Source organism: Sorex araneus, chromosome 5, assembly GCF_027595985.1.
Source record: "Sorex araneus isolate mSorAra2 chromosome 5, mSorAra2.pri, whole genome shotgun sequence".
In the NCBI taxonomy this organism is placed as follows: Eukaryota; Metazoa; Chordata; class Mammalia; order Eulipotyphla; family Soricidae; genus Sorex; species Sorex araneus.
Genome location: NC_073306.1, coordinates 202,928,107 through 202,940,707, shown reverse-complemented (window position 1 = coordinate 202,940,707; position 12,601 = coordinate 202,928,107). Strand labels below are relative to the sequence as shown.

General features: G+C 38.5%; 1 protein-coding gene across 1 annotated transcript in view; it reads right to left on the bottom strand.

Annotated features, from left to right (window-relative positions):
* Window positions 1-12,601, bottom strand: part of CFAP299 (cilia and flagella associated protein 299) — a 531,643-nt gene that overhangs the window by 394,437 nt on the left and 124,605 nt on the right. The window lies entirely within an intron of this gene.

The following is a 12,601-nucleotide window of genomic DNA, read 5'->3' as shown; positions in this document are numbered from 1 at the left end:
CAAACATTCTATTGCTTGTCTTTTTCCTCTTTTTCTCAGCCTTCCTTCTTCTGGACAAAATTCATTTAGCATATTGCCAGTGGATGAGCCAAATATTGCCATTAAAATCTTGAAAAGGAAGGCAGTGTAGCCAAGAGATTGTTTACACAAATCATTGTTTACACTTATAAAAACAAGATACCTAGAGAAAAATCCTGACCTAAATCGGAACTAAAAGGGGAGAAGTTACAGCAGACTCCTAACAATGCAAAAGATCAGATGAACAACTTTACACCACTAATCTAGAAGAGACAGATAAATTTTTAGTTTTACAACATCCTGGAACTTAAACAGGAGGAAGCAGAAAAATTGAACATATGTATTGCTATCAAGGAAGTTGAGACAGTTATAAAAACGTCACCAATAATAAACATCCTGGGCTAGGTGGGTTCATTAGAGTTTTTCCAAACCTTCAAAGAGTGAACCTTCGACTTATCTTTTTCAAGCTCTTCCAGGATGTGGTAGAAACAGGAATTCTTCTGAAAAGGTTCTATGAAGCCATTAATATGTTGATAAAAAGGGTGCTGGAGACTAAAAAATAAAATTTCAGCCCAATAGAACTAATAAACATAGAGCCTCAATAAAATTCTAGTAAACTGAGTGCAACAATACATTAAATGCATCATACATCACAATCAAGTGGGATTTGTACAAAGCATGCAATGATGGTTCAAAATATGCAAATCCAATGAATGTGATATACCACATTCATTAAAATAAAAGACAAAAAGCATTTCTTAACTCAATGCAGAGAAAACATTTGAAAAATTCCAATATCTATTAATGGTTGAAAACCTCAGAGAAATGGAGATTGAATGAATTATCTCAATATTATAAAGACCATATAGAATAAACCCAGTTAACATTATCCTTAATGGAGAAAATGTAAAAGTCTATCCTCTAAAGTCAGAAATAGACAAAAATGCCCACTTTCACCACTATTATTCAACATAATATTGGACATACTTGCCACAGCAATTAGGCAAGAAAGAGAAATTAATTTGAATTGATAAAGAATTCATTAAGCCAAAGCAATAGCACAGTGGATAAGGCGTTGCCTTGCATGCGGCTGACCTGGGTACTGCTGCCAGCATCTGGCATGGTCCCCTGCACAGAACCAGGGGTGACTGCTGAGTGCAGGAGTAAGTCTTAAGGAGTAAGTCTTAAGTCCCACTGGGTGTGGCCCAAAGAGCAAAATACAAAACAAAACAAAACAAAACAAAACCCAGATGATCATGATCTGCAGATGGTATACAATACATGAAATACTAAGGACTATGGGGCTACAGTGATAGCACAGCAGGTAGGGCGTTTGTCTTGCATGCGCCCAACCCGGGTTCGATTCTCAGCATCCCATATGGTCCCCCAAGCACCAGCAGGAGTAATTCATGAGTGCAGAGCCAGGAGTAACCCCTGAGCATCACCAGGTGTGACCCAAAAAGCAAAAAAAAAAAAAAACAACAATACTAAGGAAGGACTATACAATAAATTTCTAAAAGCAATAAACTTAGAAATCAGCAAGCTACAAAATAAATGCACACAAATCTGTTGTTCTATTGAATGTTAGCAACAGTGTAAGAGATATGTGTGTGTATCCCACTTATAATCATGTCAAAAAAAAAAGAAGTATGGACAAGAGCAGAAACATTATAGTAGAGTGCTTGCTTTGCATACAGCTGACATGGTTTGAGCACTCCTGATCCTACCAGGAATGATACCTGAGTACAGAGCCAGGAGTAAGCTCTGAGCATCGCCAGGCGTGGCCCAAAAACAAAACAGAAAAATAAATTAAAGCAGCTAGGAATTTAAAAGGAAGTAAAAGACGTGTTTAGTGAATATTGAAAATTATGAATCTCTTCCGAGAGAAATAATGACCAGAGACAATGGGAGCTCAATAACAACAATAAATACAACAATGCATCTAAAAATGGGAGAAGAGATAAACAGACAATTCTTGAAAGATCACATAAAGTTAATAAATGGACATATGGAAAATTGTTCACCATCCCTGGTTACCAGGGAAATTTAAATAAAGCAACTATGGGGTATTATCTTATACCAGTGAGAAGGATCTATATAAAGTCTGGGAACAATAAACACTGGCGGATACGGAGCAGGAAGAAACTCTTACTCATGCCTACTGGAACTGTTGCCTGGTTAGGCTTCTTGGAAAAATTGAAGACTTTACAAACCATTAATATATGACACTAAAACTCCACACCTGGGCATCTCCCACAATACACAGAAACACTAACCCCAAAGGGCATAGGTACAGCTGTTTATACATTATGCCCTTATCTACAACAGTCAAGATCTGAAACCGAGGCAAGTAGCCAACCACAGATGCGTTATAATGAAATTGTGACATAGGCACACAATGAAATACTAACTCGGCCATGAGAAACGATGAAATCTTATCATTTGTCACAAATGAGATGGAACTGGAAAAGGTGTGCTAAGTGAAGTAAGGCAGAAAGTAAAAGAGAAACACCGAATGATTTCACTCCTCTGAGGAGTATCCAGAAACAAAGCAAGGGATTAGACTGACACAGTCAGCAGAACTATGATCTGAAGAGTCCTGGTGGGTAGTGAGGACCTGGAGACCACTGAGGAGGGTTACTGACACTCTGGAGGTGGGACTACGCATAGTTCAAGGGTATTGTAAATAGAAAACAATAATATAGGGAATGTGCTATATTACCTATATAACATAACAATAAGTTTAACAATAGTCTACATCAACCTTAGTCTTAGATACCTATGGAACCCCTCTTGCTTCTAGTGTATTTTTCCCAAAGCCAGTTCGTTGACTAGTACTGAAACAAAGACAAGAGTCTGAAGTCAAGATTCTCTTGACAACAGAATAAAAAGCTTTAAAGGGTTTATATGTCTTATTCCTAAATATTCTTTGAATTTTTTTTATTGAATACAAAACATCTCAAGACAGACGAATAAAAAATGCTTATGTGGGAACACTTATTCCACAGAATTGACTAGAATCAGAAAAGGTAAAATGATTAAAAAATATAATTATGTTTTACTGAACCATATCACATAAGAGTACATCACAGATGCCTCTGTGTGAAGTAAATTACTGAAGTTTTTAAATATTCCTTTATTAATAGTTTAGAACCCAGAGTCAACAACTTTTCAGACTATAAGTAAATGATAAGAAAAAAATAAAATTGATACAAACCTCTTTCCCTTAGAGAAATAATACCTTTGTCAGTAGACTCTAAATATAGTATTTTATTTTAATTTTGTGTTTACTGAGGATACAGTAGACATGACAAAATGGTTAAGGTCACAATTATGAATTATTCTTGTATACCGGTCAAAACAACTTTTATAAAGCATCTAACTAGTATAACTGAAGTTATTTTTGGTCTAATTATAGTGTGTATTATGAAGACAAAACTGTTATTTAAAAATGCCATCTTTCTTTACACAAATACTTTTAGTTTTTGAATAAAGAAATACAATATAAGACAACATAAACCTGTTAAGCAAAAATTCTGGAATCTGAAAGTCCAAAGGATCCTGGGACTTGGAGTTTGACACTCATAATGTGTTTCTTTCTGTTGCAAAACAACCACAAAAAGTTTGGAGAGTACCAAAGTTTAAGAACCCAGACCAGGAGTGGTGGTGGTTATATGCCGGGGTAAAAGGAGAAAACCATATCACTGTGCCATAGCAGTGGCTGTGATCATGTGTTGTTAACAAATCTTAAGATCTCGTTTTGAAGTGTACTCTACATGATTTGGTGATGGATTGCTTTAATGTTCCAAAAGAAGATGTAACAAATTCAAGAAAGCAATGCTTTCCAAAGCCAGTAATGCAATCCAATGCAACACTCTTGCAAAATGTACCTGGAAAAAAATTGTTCCAACTCTTTCCATAAAAGTCCCAAATACACTAATAGCTTCAAATATCTAGAACCTACTCGGGAACAGAGGGAGTAGGAAAAATGTTGAGAGCCCAGAGAACATCCTTCCCAACAAATTGCATTAAGGCTTGATACTCTGGGTTCAAAGGGACCGGGAATAGAGATCTTCTGCCCATATCCCCCTGTCTCCAGCAACTCAGCAGTCACGCCCATACGCCACCTCTGACTGGTGCCAGATAATCTCATCTTTGGCCGCCATGGAGATAGCATGTCCTTCTCTCCTGGAAGGGAGCAAAACATGATGCTCGACATAACCATGCCTCGGGACCCCACACCAGGCTATTTCACTCAGGGAGCCTCAGAAGGGGATGAGTAAGACCCCTCCCGCCCCAAGGGACCCAGCCCCGAAAGCCAAAAACCTCCAGAACTCAATTGCCGCCATGCCCAAGGTCACTTTCTATGTGCTCGGCTGAGCCTCACCCATGAGTCAATCTATTCCTTGACCTCGAAGCTGCAAGTGCTGCGAATGGCACTTCATATGACACGTCCTACCCATACACAAATAGTACCATACCACCTTTGATGGGATTCAAAGTAGGAAGCAACCAATCCTAGAGGGAAATTATACATATATGTATATATATATGTAATATATAAAAGCACACAAGGCTCTACCTTTAATAACATGTTAGTAATCTCTTACACAAGGGCTTAATGGCCCCAGGGTGAAATACAACAATCTTCACATTCTTTTCTCTAAGAATACTTTTATGTAGCATTTTCAGTGTTTTTTTTTAATAACAAACAATACAAAATATATTATTTCAGTTCCGCTTTGGGGTAGGGATTGGGGTTCAGGATGAAAACTTTGGAAATATGGTGGTGGGAAGTATAATGGTGGTGGGATTGGTGTTTGAATATTAAATGTAATCAAATATTGTGAACTACTTTATAAAGTTTTTAAAAATTGACATTGGCTACGCTCAGGAATTCATGACATTGTGATCATCTGAGCTTCCTTTTGGTTTTTTTCTGTTTTTTGTTTTTGCTTTTTGGGTCACACCCAGCAATGCTCAGGAGTTAGTCCTCTATGGACATTCAAAAATCACTCCTGGTGGTGCTTAGCGGACCATATGGGATGCCAGAGATCAAACTGGGGTCGGCCACATGCAATGCAATGCCCTAGCCACTGGACTCTTGATCTGGCCCCATCTCAGCTCTTAGGGACAGTTCCAATCCTCAGTCACCTACACACAGACACAGTACAAGCACAGAACACCATTAGAAAGCTTGAGTAGTTGGGCTGGAACAATAGTTCCATGGGTAGGATATTTGCATTGCACACTGCCGACAAGGTTCTATGTCCAGCACTTCATATAGTCCCCTGAGTACTGCCAGGAGTGATCCCTGAGTGCAGAACCAGTAGAAAGCCCTGAGCAGCACCAGACGTGGCCCAAGAACAAACAAACAAAAGTGTGAGTGGCTATAAGATATGAGAATCAAAATCTCTAAAGCCCATAATAAAATAAACCTCACTGGATTTAAATAATTGAGATGGATTCCATTTAAACTGAAGTAAATTCAGTTCTCAATTAAAATGCAAATAATCCTGTGAAGTACAAATATTTATTATCTAAAAATGAAAAAAAAAACCTCTTAGATAAACCACTTAGAATTTAATCACCACTAGTCATGCAAGGTTGGCGATTTTTCTTTATATTATACTGAAGCTTCTTGAACTAAACAACCAATTTCAAAAGTCGAGCATTGCCAGTAGTCTACACCTGTGTTACTCTCTGCCCTCACCAGTTTTACTTTGCTTATTAGATTATCTAAAGTGTTAGAGAAGTTGAAGATTGTAAGAAAGAAAGAGACTAGATACTTGAAGACACAGAATTGGGGAATAACAAATGTCCAGGGGCTGGGGCCAAAGCAGTAGTACAGTGAGTAGGGCATCTGCCTACACACGGACAACCGGGGTTCAATCCGCTACATCCCATATGGTCCCCTGAGCACTGCCAGGAGTAATTCCTGAGCATCACTGAGTGTGACCCAAAGGCAAAAATAAAGTGCTCCAAGGCAACAAAATTTGAGAACTTGTCTTCAATAGGAAGTTTGATGGAAAGGCGTGAGAGACACTGGGACTGTGGTAGCGGGAATAGCTACCTGAGATTGGGAATAAAAGGAAACTTGGGGGATAAGTTTTTTGAAGGAGAAAATAAGAGGAAAAGATAAATTTTGTAAACATTTCCAATGAAGTCAATAGTTTCTGGATACTTAGTCTATGTATCAATATATTTAAACTAATTCACATGGCATGAAAAATTGAGCTCATTACCCAATTCACTTTTCCTATGAAACAAAAATTACAAGTTGAAAAAGGGGAACTGGGGTCAGACAGATAGTACGAGGTTTAAGGTACTTGCCTTGCACACTGATAACCATGGTTTTAATCCAGCACCACATATGGTCCCCCGGCACTGTCAGGAGTGATCCCTAGGCAAGGAGCCAAGAGTAAGCCCTGAGTACCAACAGGGAGGGAAGGAAGGAAGGAAGGAAGGAAGGAAGGAAGGAAGGAAGGAAGGAAGGAAGGAAGGAAGGAAGGAAGGAAGGAAGGAAGGAAGGAAGGAAGGAAGGAAGGAAGGAAGGAAGGAGGGAGGGAGGGAGAGGGAGGAGGGAGGGAGGGAAGGGAGAGAGGGAGGGAGGGAGAGAGGGAGGGAGGGACGAAGGAAGGAAGGAAGGAAGGAAGGAAGGAAGGAAGGAAGGAAGGAAGGAAGGAAGGAAGGAAGGAAGGAAGGAAGGAAGGAAGGAGGGAGGGAGGGAGGGAGGGAGGGAGGGAGGAGGGAGGGAGGAGGGAGGAGGGAGGGAGGGAGGGAGGGAGGGAGGAAGGGAGGAAGGGAGGAAGGAAGGAAGGAAGGAAGGAAGGAAGGAAGGAAGGAAGGAAGGAAGGAAGGAAGGAAGGAAGGAGGGAAGGAGGAAGGGAGGGAGGGAAGGAAGGAAGGAAGGAAGGAAGGAAGGAAGGAAGGAAGGAAGGAAGGAAGGAAGGAAGGAAGGAAGGAAGGAAGGAAGGAAGGAAGGAAGGAAGGAAGGAAGGAAGGGAGCCACAGAGGGTGGAAGGGAGGGAGGGAGGAGGGAGGGAGACGAGGAGGAGGGAAGAAAGAAGGGAGGAAGCAGAATGAAAGAGCTAATAATGTTTTAATTCAGAGCACATTTTGGAAATAGTACACCATAGACTTGTATTTAGTTAATTTAATCTCAAAAATATTTTCCTTTCACAAGTCGACTATCTCAACTAGAGTATTATCTTGAGAGGGACACAGCCCCTGGCGATTCCAATAATATCCATATGACTATAAAAAATGATTCCCCACATCCAGAAATCTCACCATATACACATATGTTTCAAATAGTTTTGCCTGTATTTATTATAACCAAAATTTCTTAAAATGAAAGCCATTATTAAAATATGTCAATCTATCACAACAGTCTGAGGGTTTATGAATTGAAATGTTTTACATTTGAAGTTAAAGCAATTAAATATAATTTTATCATGCACATTTAAATGTCATCTCCAACAATAAATCGAGAAACAATGTAGACAAATACATTAAAATCTATAAGTAGAAGTTACTTAACAAATCTTTTTTTTGTAAGGAACACAAGGTATGACACATAGGATTCACTTTCAAAGTAAGAAAAAATATTTGTTTTCATATAGCCTATACTTTTAACCCCTGAAATAAAGTATCTTCTAAGATTTTTTGCATTGAAAGACATGATATTCAGTTTTCATATATAACTATAAAGCTCATACCTTGCAGTTCGTGTCTTAATCGGCGCCCTTCTTGGTTACCATTCAAGCACCTTGACTGGAAAAATGAAGGGGCCGCCATTTGTCGTTTAAATTACTTCACATGTATCAAGAGGGTATGAAATGATGCTGGCAAGCCTCTCCATGAACAAGGTCAGAAGTGAACTCTGACCACTCTGAAATCTGACTGGCTCGGTCTCTATTTCACAGGATGGTCTTAGCAATATTTTCTCTCTGATGGAGAGTTGGTCTTTCTCTGAGGTGGTAGAACAAGAAGTGGGGAAGACCAAGGCCATTCCTGATGGGCGAACTAGGGGACAGCCCGTTCTTTGTGTGGGCAGGCAAACACAGACACCCCTTCCCCAGGGAGGGTGAAATAACCCTGCTGCTTCATGCCTGGTCCTTGTCACCTGGCATTGAGCCCCACCAAGACTGGTGGCGGCACAGACATCAAGGCCTCACTCTGCAATCTCTTAAGAAATGAGAATCCTGAGACTGAAGACAAAGCTACAAGCAACAGAGAACTAAGACACTAAGACTAGACCTGGAAAGCAGAATGCAAGCATGAACTGGCGGTAGGTCTGGAAGGGCAGAGAGAAACGGAAGCAGATGTTTCCCCGCTGGTCATTCACCCCGCAGCTAAAACTATTGTATTTAGATTCATCTGTGCCTGCAATCTCCCTTCCAGGAGAGAGATAAACAAGGAAGATCCCAAAACTGAAACCACAGTGCCATCTACTGAAGAGGAAAAAGAGAAAAACTCCCTTAGAAAAAGTGAACCCTGAGGGTGTGATAAAGAGCTTGTTCCCTTGTGCAAATTCTTTGGCCATTTGGATGTTTTCTTTGAGGAAGCTTCTGTTCATCTCTTTTCCCCAATTTTTGATGGGGTTGGATATTTTTATCTCGTAAAGTTATGCCAGTACGTTATATATCTTAAATATTATCTCTTTATTAATGAGTGGTAGGGAAATAATTTCTCCCAGTCTATCTTTGTATTCTTTCTAACTTGGTATTCTGGTCTTTGGTTCCTTTGATATGCAGAAGTTTCTTTATTTAATGTAGCCCTTTTATAAGATGGACTGGAGCGACAGCACAGCAGGTAGGGCGTTTGCCTTGCACTCGGCTGACCTGGGTTTGATTCCTCCATCCCTCTCGGAGAGCCTGGCAAACTACCCGTGGCGTATTCGGTATTCGATATGCCAAAAACAGTAACAAGTCTCACAATGGAGACGTTACTGGTGCCCGCTCGAGCAAATCGGTGAGCAACGGGACAACATATATTTTAATATGATATAATAGGACTAAAGTACAATTTTCTGTTTATATTTAGGACTAAAATGAAAATACAGGATGTTTTGAAGACAAAACTACGAGCAACAGAGAACTAAGACACTAAGACTAGACCTGGAAAGCAGAATGCAAGCATGAACTGGTGGTAGGTCTGGGGTACATATTTTTCATTATATATGTGCTATATGTCTATAGATAACTGTTATGCCACTTGTTTATAAAACCATGTAAACTATAATAGCAAATAGAAGTAAGTTTCATTACCTCCACAGTGTATATGCCACTTCATGCCCACCACCAAGATCTAGTTAAACATCCACAACTATCCACCTGACTACCTCCATGGGGGGGTCTTACATCCTTCATGCTTTCAATATGCACAAACACACATAAATGCATATATGTTCAAATATTTCTCATATACGAGTGAGTATACACCAGGTGTGTGTTGCATAATAAAATTCCCATCAATTAAAGAACAGTCATATAACAGTGGTAGCTATATAAATAGCCTATAGAATGTGATGTGTTATACCATCTATCTAGATGTTGTGTGTGTTTACAAAAACCTAGATAGATGGTATAACACACCACAAAAATTACTGAATATAAAACGCACAAAAATTACTGAATTTTCCCATTAGAAATTTAAGGAAAGAAGATTCATCCCACTGTTCTAATATATATATATGTATATATATATATATATGTATATATATATATATATAATTGTCACTGTCATCCCATTGCTCATCAATTTGTTCGAGTGGGCACCAGACCAGTAACGTCTCTCATTGAGAGACTTATTGTTACTGTTTTTTGGCATATCCAATATATATATATATATATATGTATATATATATATATAGAGAGAGAGAGAGAGAGGGAGAGAATTTTGGAATTTATCAAAATTTAAGTACATAGTACGAGTAAAGTAATTGAGTAAAAGGTAAATTTATATTTTAAATATAAATTCTGGCCACTTACCACCTCGGAAGCTGTCTGCATTTTACATATTTAAAGCTTTCTCTGTATATAAGCTTCAGGAAGAAAATTTTACATACTCTATGTGATACTTTCAAGATATTTTCAAATATATCAAATATTTCCATATTCCTATCTTATCTACCTGAACATCTTATCATCTTAAAGCATCGATTTATATCCTTTTCAGGCCAATCCATCTGCTTTCCACATTGTATGAAAAATATTTGAGATTTTTTTTCTTTGTGTATAAGGCTGTTAACATACAGTAATTGTTAACTATCATTCTTTTTACTATTCATTTTATATTTATATTTTTATCTAATTACCGTGAGATACAATTACAAAGCCTTCATGTTTGATTTTCAGTCATATAATGATTAAACACCCATCCCTTCACCAGTGCACATTCTCCACCACCAATGTCCCCAGTATACCCCCTCTTCCCAGCCCTCCCCTTGCCTCTAAGGCAGACAATGTCCCCCATACTCTCTCTCTACTTTGGGGCATTATGGTTTGCAATATAGAGACCTAGAGGCTATCACTTTTGGTCCTTTACCTACTTTCAGCACACATCTCTCATCCCGAATGATTACAATACAAAACACTCCATAAAGATTTACCACTACTACCCTATATTATACCAGGTTATCTCTTATCTTTTTCCAAGTCAAACTAGCATCTTTTCCTCATATATTTTTCAAATATTTCTCATATATGGGTGAGTATACACAGATGTGTGTTCCATAATGTAATTCCCATCAATTAAAGAACAGTCATATAACAGTGGTAGCTATATAAATAGCCTATAGAATGTGGTATGTTCTACCATCTATCTAGGTGGTATAACAAGTTAATATATGTTCATCCCTCTCATCACAGAACATATCACTTCCTCAGGAAGAACTTAAAAACCTTGCAAACAGAGTTATATTCCTCAAGAAGCATAACAAGTACAACATACCAATCCTTTCATAACAAGATGGATTGGTTGAGTCCCTAATTGTACAAATAGTTGTATGATTATTCGAGTAATGTCTTTATTAATCACCATTCTATAAAATCCTCAAAGGCATAAACCATGGATGCCCGTCCCCCCATTAGCTAACTATTACCATCATTTGAATAAAGTCTGAACTTTGATGCTTCATCATTCTTTACAGCACAATTCAATTTGATGCATAGCTAGTATTTTTTTTTTCATTTAATTTGTGGCAAGAACAAAGGTGAATAAAATAGCATCAGTCGGGGCCGGAGCGATAGCACAGCGGGTAGGGCGTTTGCCTTGCACGCGGCTGATCCGGGTTCGATCCCCAGCATCCCATATGGTCCCCCAAGCATCGCCAGGAGTAATTCCTGAGTGCAAAGCCAGGAGTAACCTCTGAGCATCGCTGGGTGTGACCCAAAAAGCAAAAAAAATAAAAATAAAAATAAATAAAATAGCGTCAGTCCCCAAACTACTTGCAAGCCTGTAAGTGCCTGGAAATGTCACTGTCATCCCGTTGCTCATCGATTTGCTCGAGCGGGCACCAGTAATGTCTCTCATTGTGAGACTTTTTGTTACTGTTTTTGGCATATCCATTACGCCACACATAGCTTGCCAGATTCTGCTGTGCTCTCAGTAGCTTGCCGGGCTCTTGGAGAGGGACAGAGGAATCAAACCCAGGTTGGCCACGTGCAAGGCAAACGTCCTACCCACTGTGCTGTCGCTCCAGTCCACATAAATAAAAATAAAATAAAATCACCAGTTTCAGAACAAGGTGAATATATGACTGTCATTATATCTGTCAGTTATCCACATTTTAATTAGGTAAATAAGACCACTCTTCATTTGACTGTTTCACTCATTTTGACTACTTAGAAGACCCAGTAAAGTCTAAAATGCCACAAAGAGTAGGTGGCTTAATGAGGGAAAAAATGGTTTTAAAAAAAGGAACTAGAATCACTTCCTACGGTTAATGTTTTAGAATTGAGTCCAGAACAGTCTGTACCAGTATTTGTGGGTTTGTTGGTATCTCATTTATGAGTATCGGAAACAGATTTGCACTGGTTCTATGCTTGAGTAGGGTCACGTGCGAGACAGATGGAACTTGTATTTCTATCAGATGTAATTAAAGACTTATTGACTATACTGCCAAACGCCACAAATATTAAACCTTTTAAGGATACATTTGCCATTGTTTCAACAGCAGTTTCAACAAAATAACTCATTATTCCAGCTAATGAGAAAGTGAGTATATATTCAACTATTAGAATTATTGTCACTTAAAATGTTAGTTTGATAGAAACTAATTTTGTTCATAAAGTAAAATCTACACAGCTTTATATTTAAAAATTTTTATTTAATGCTCTTATCAGACTCTTGTATGTGAAAAATCAGGATAAAATCAGGATTTCATTTAATACTCTCACCAGACTCTTATATGTGAAAAACTAGGAGTGAAAACACATTTAAAGGAGCTTCTCAAGGAGAAATTAATGAATGACAGGAGATTAGTACCAAAGACTTAACATGCAGAGATAGAGGGTATCCCAGAGCAGATTACCCTTTCTCTCATGACTTCCCACCCTCAATTTCTGGAAAACTCTCA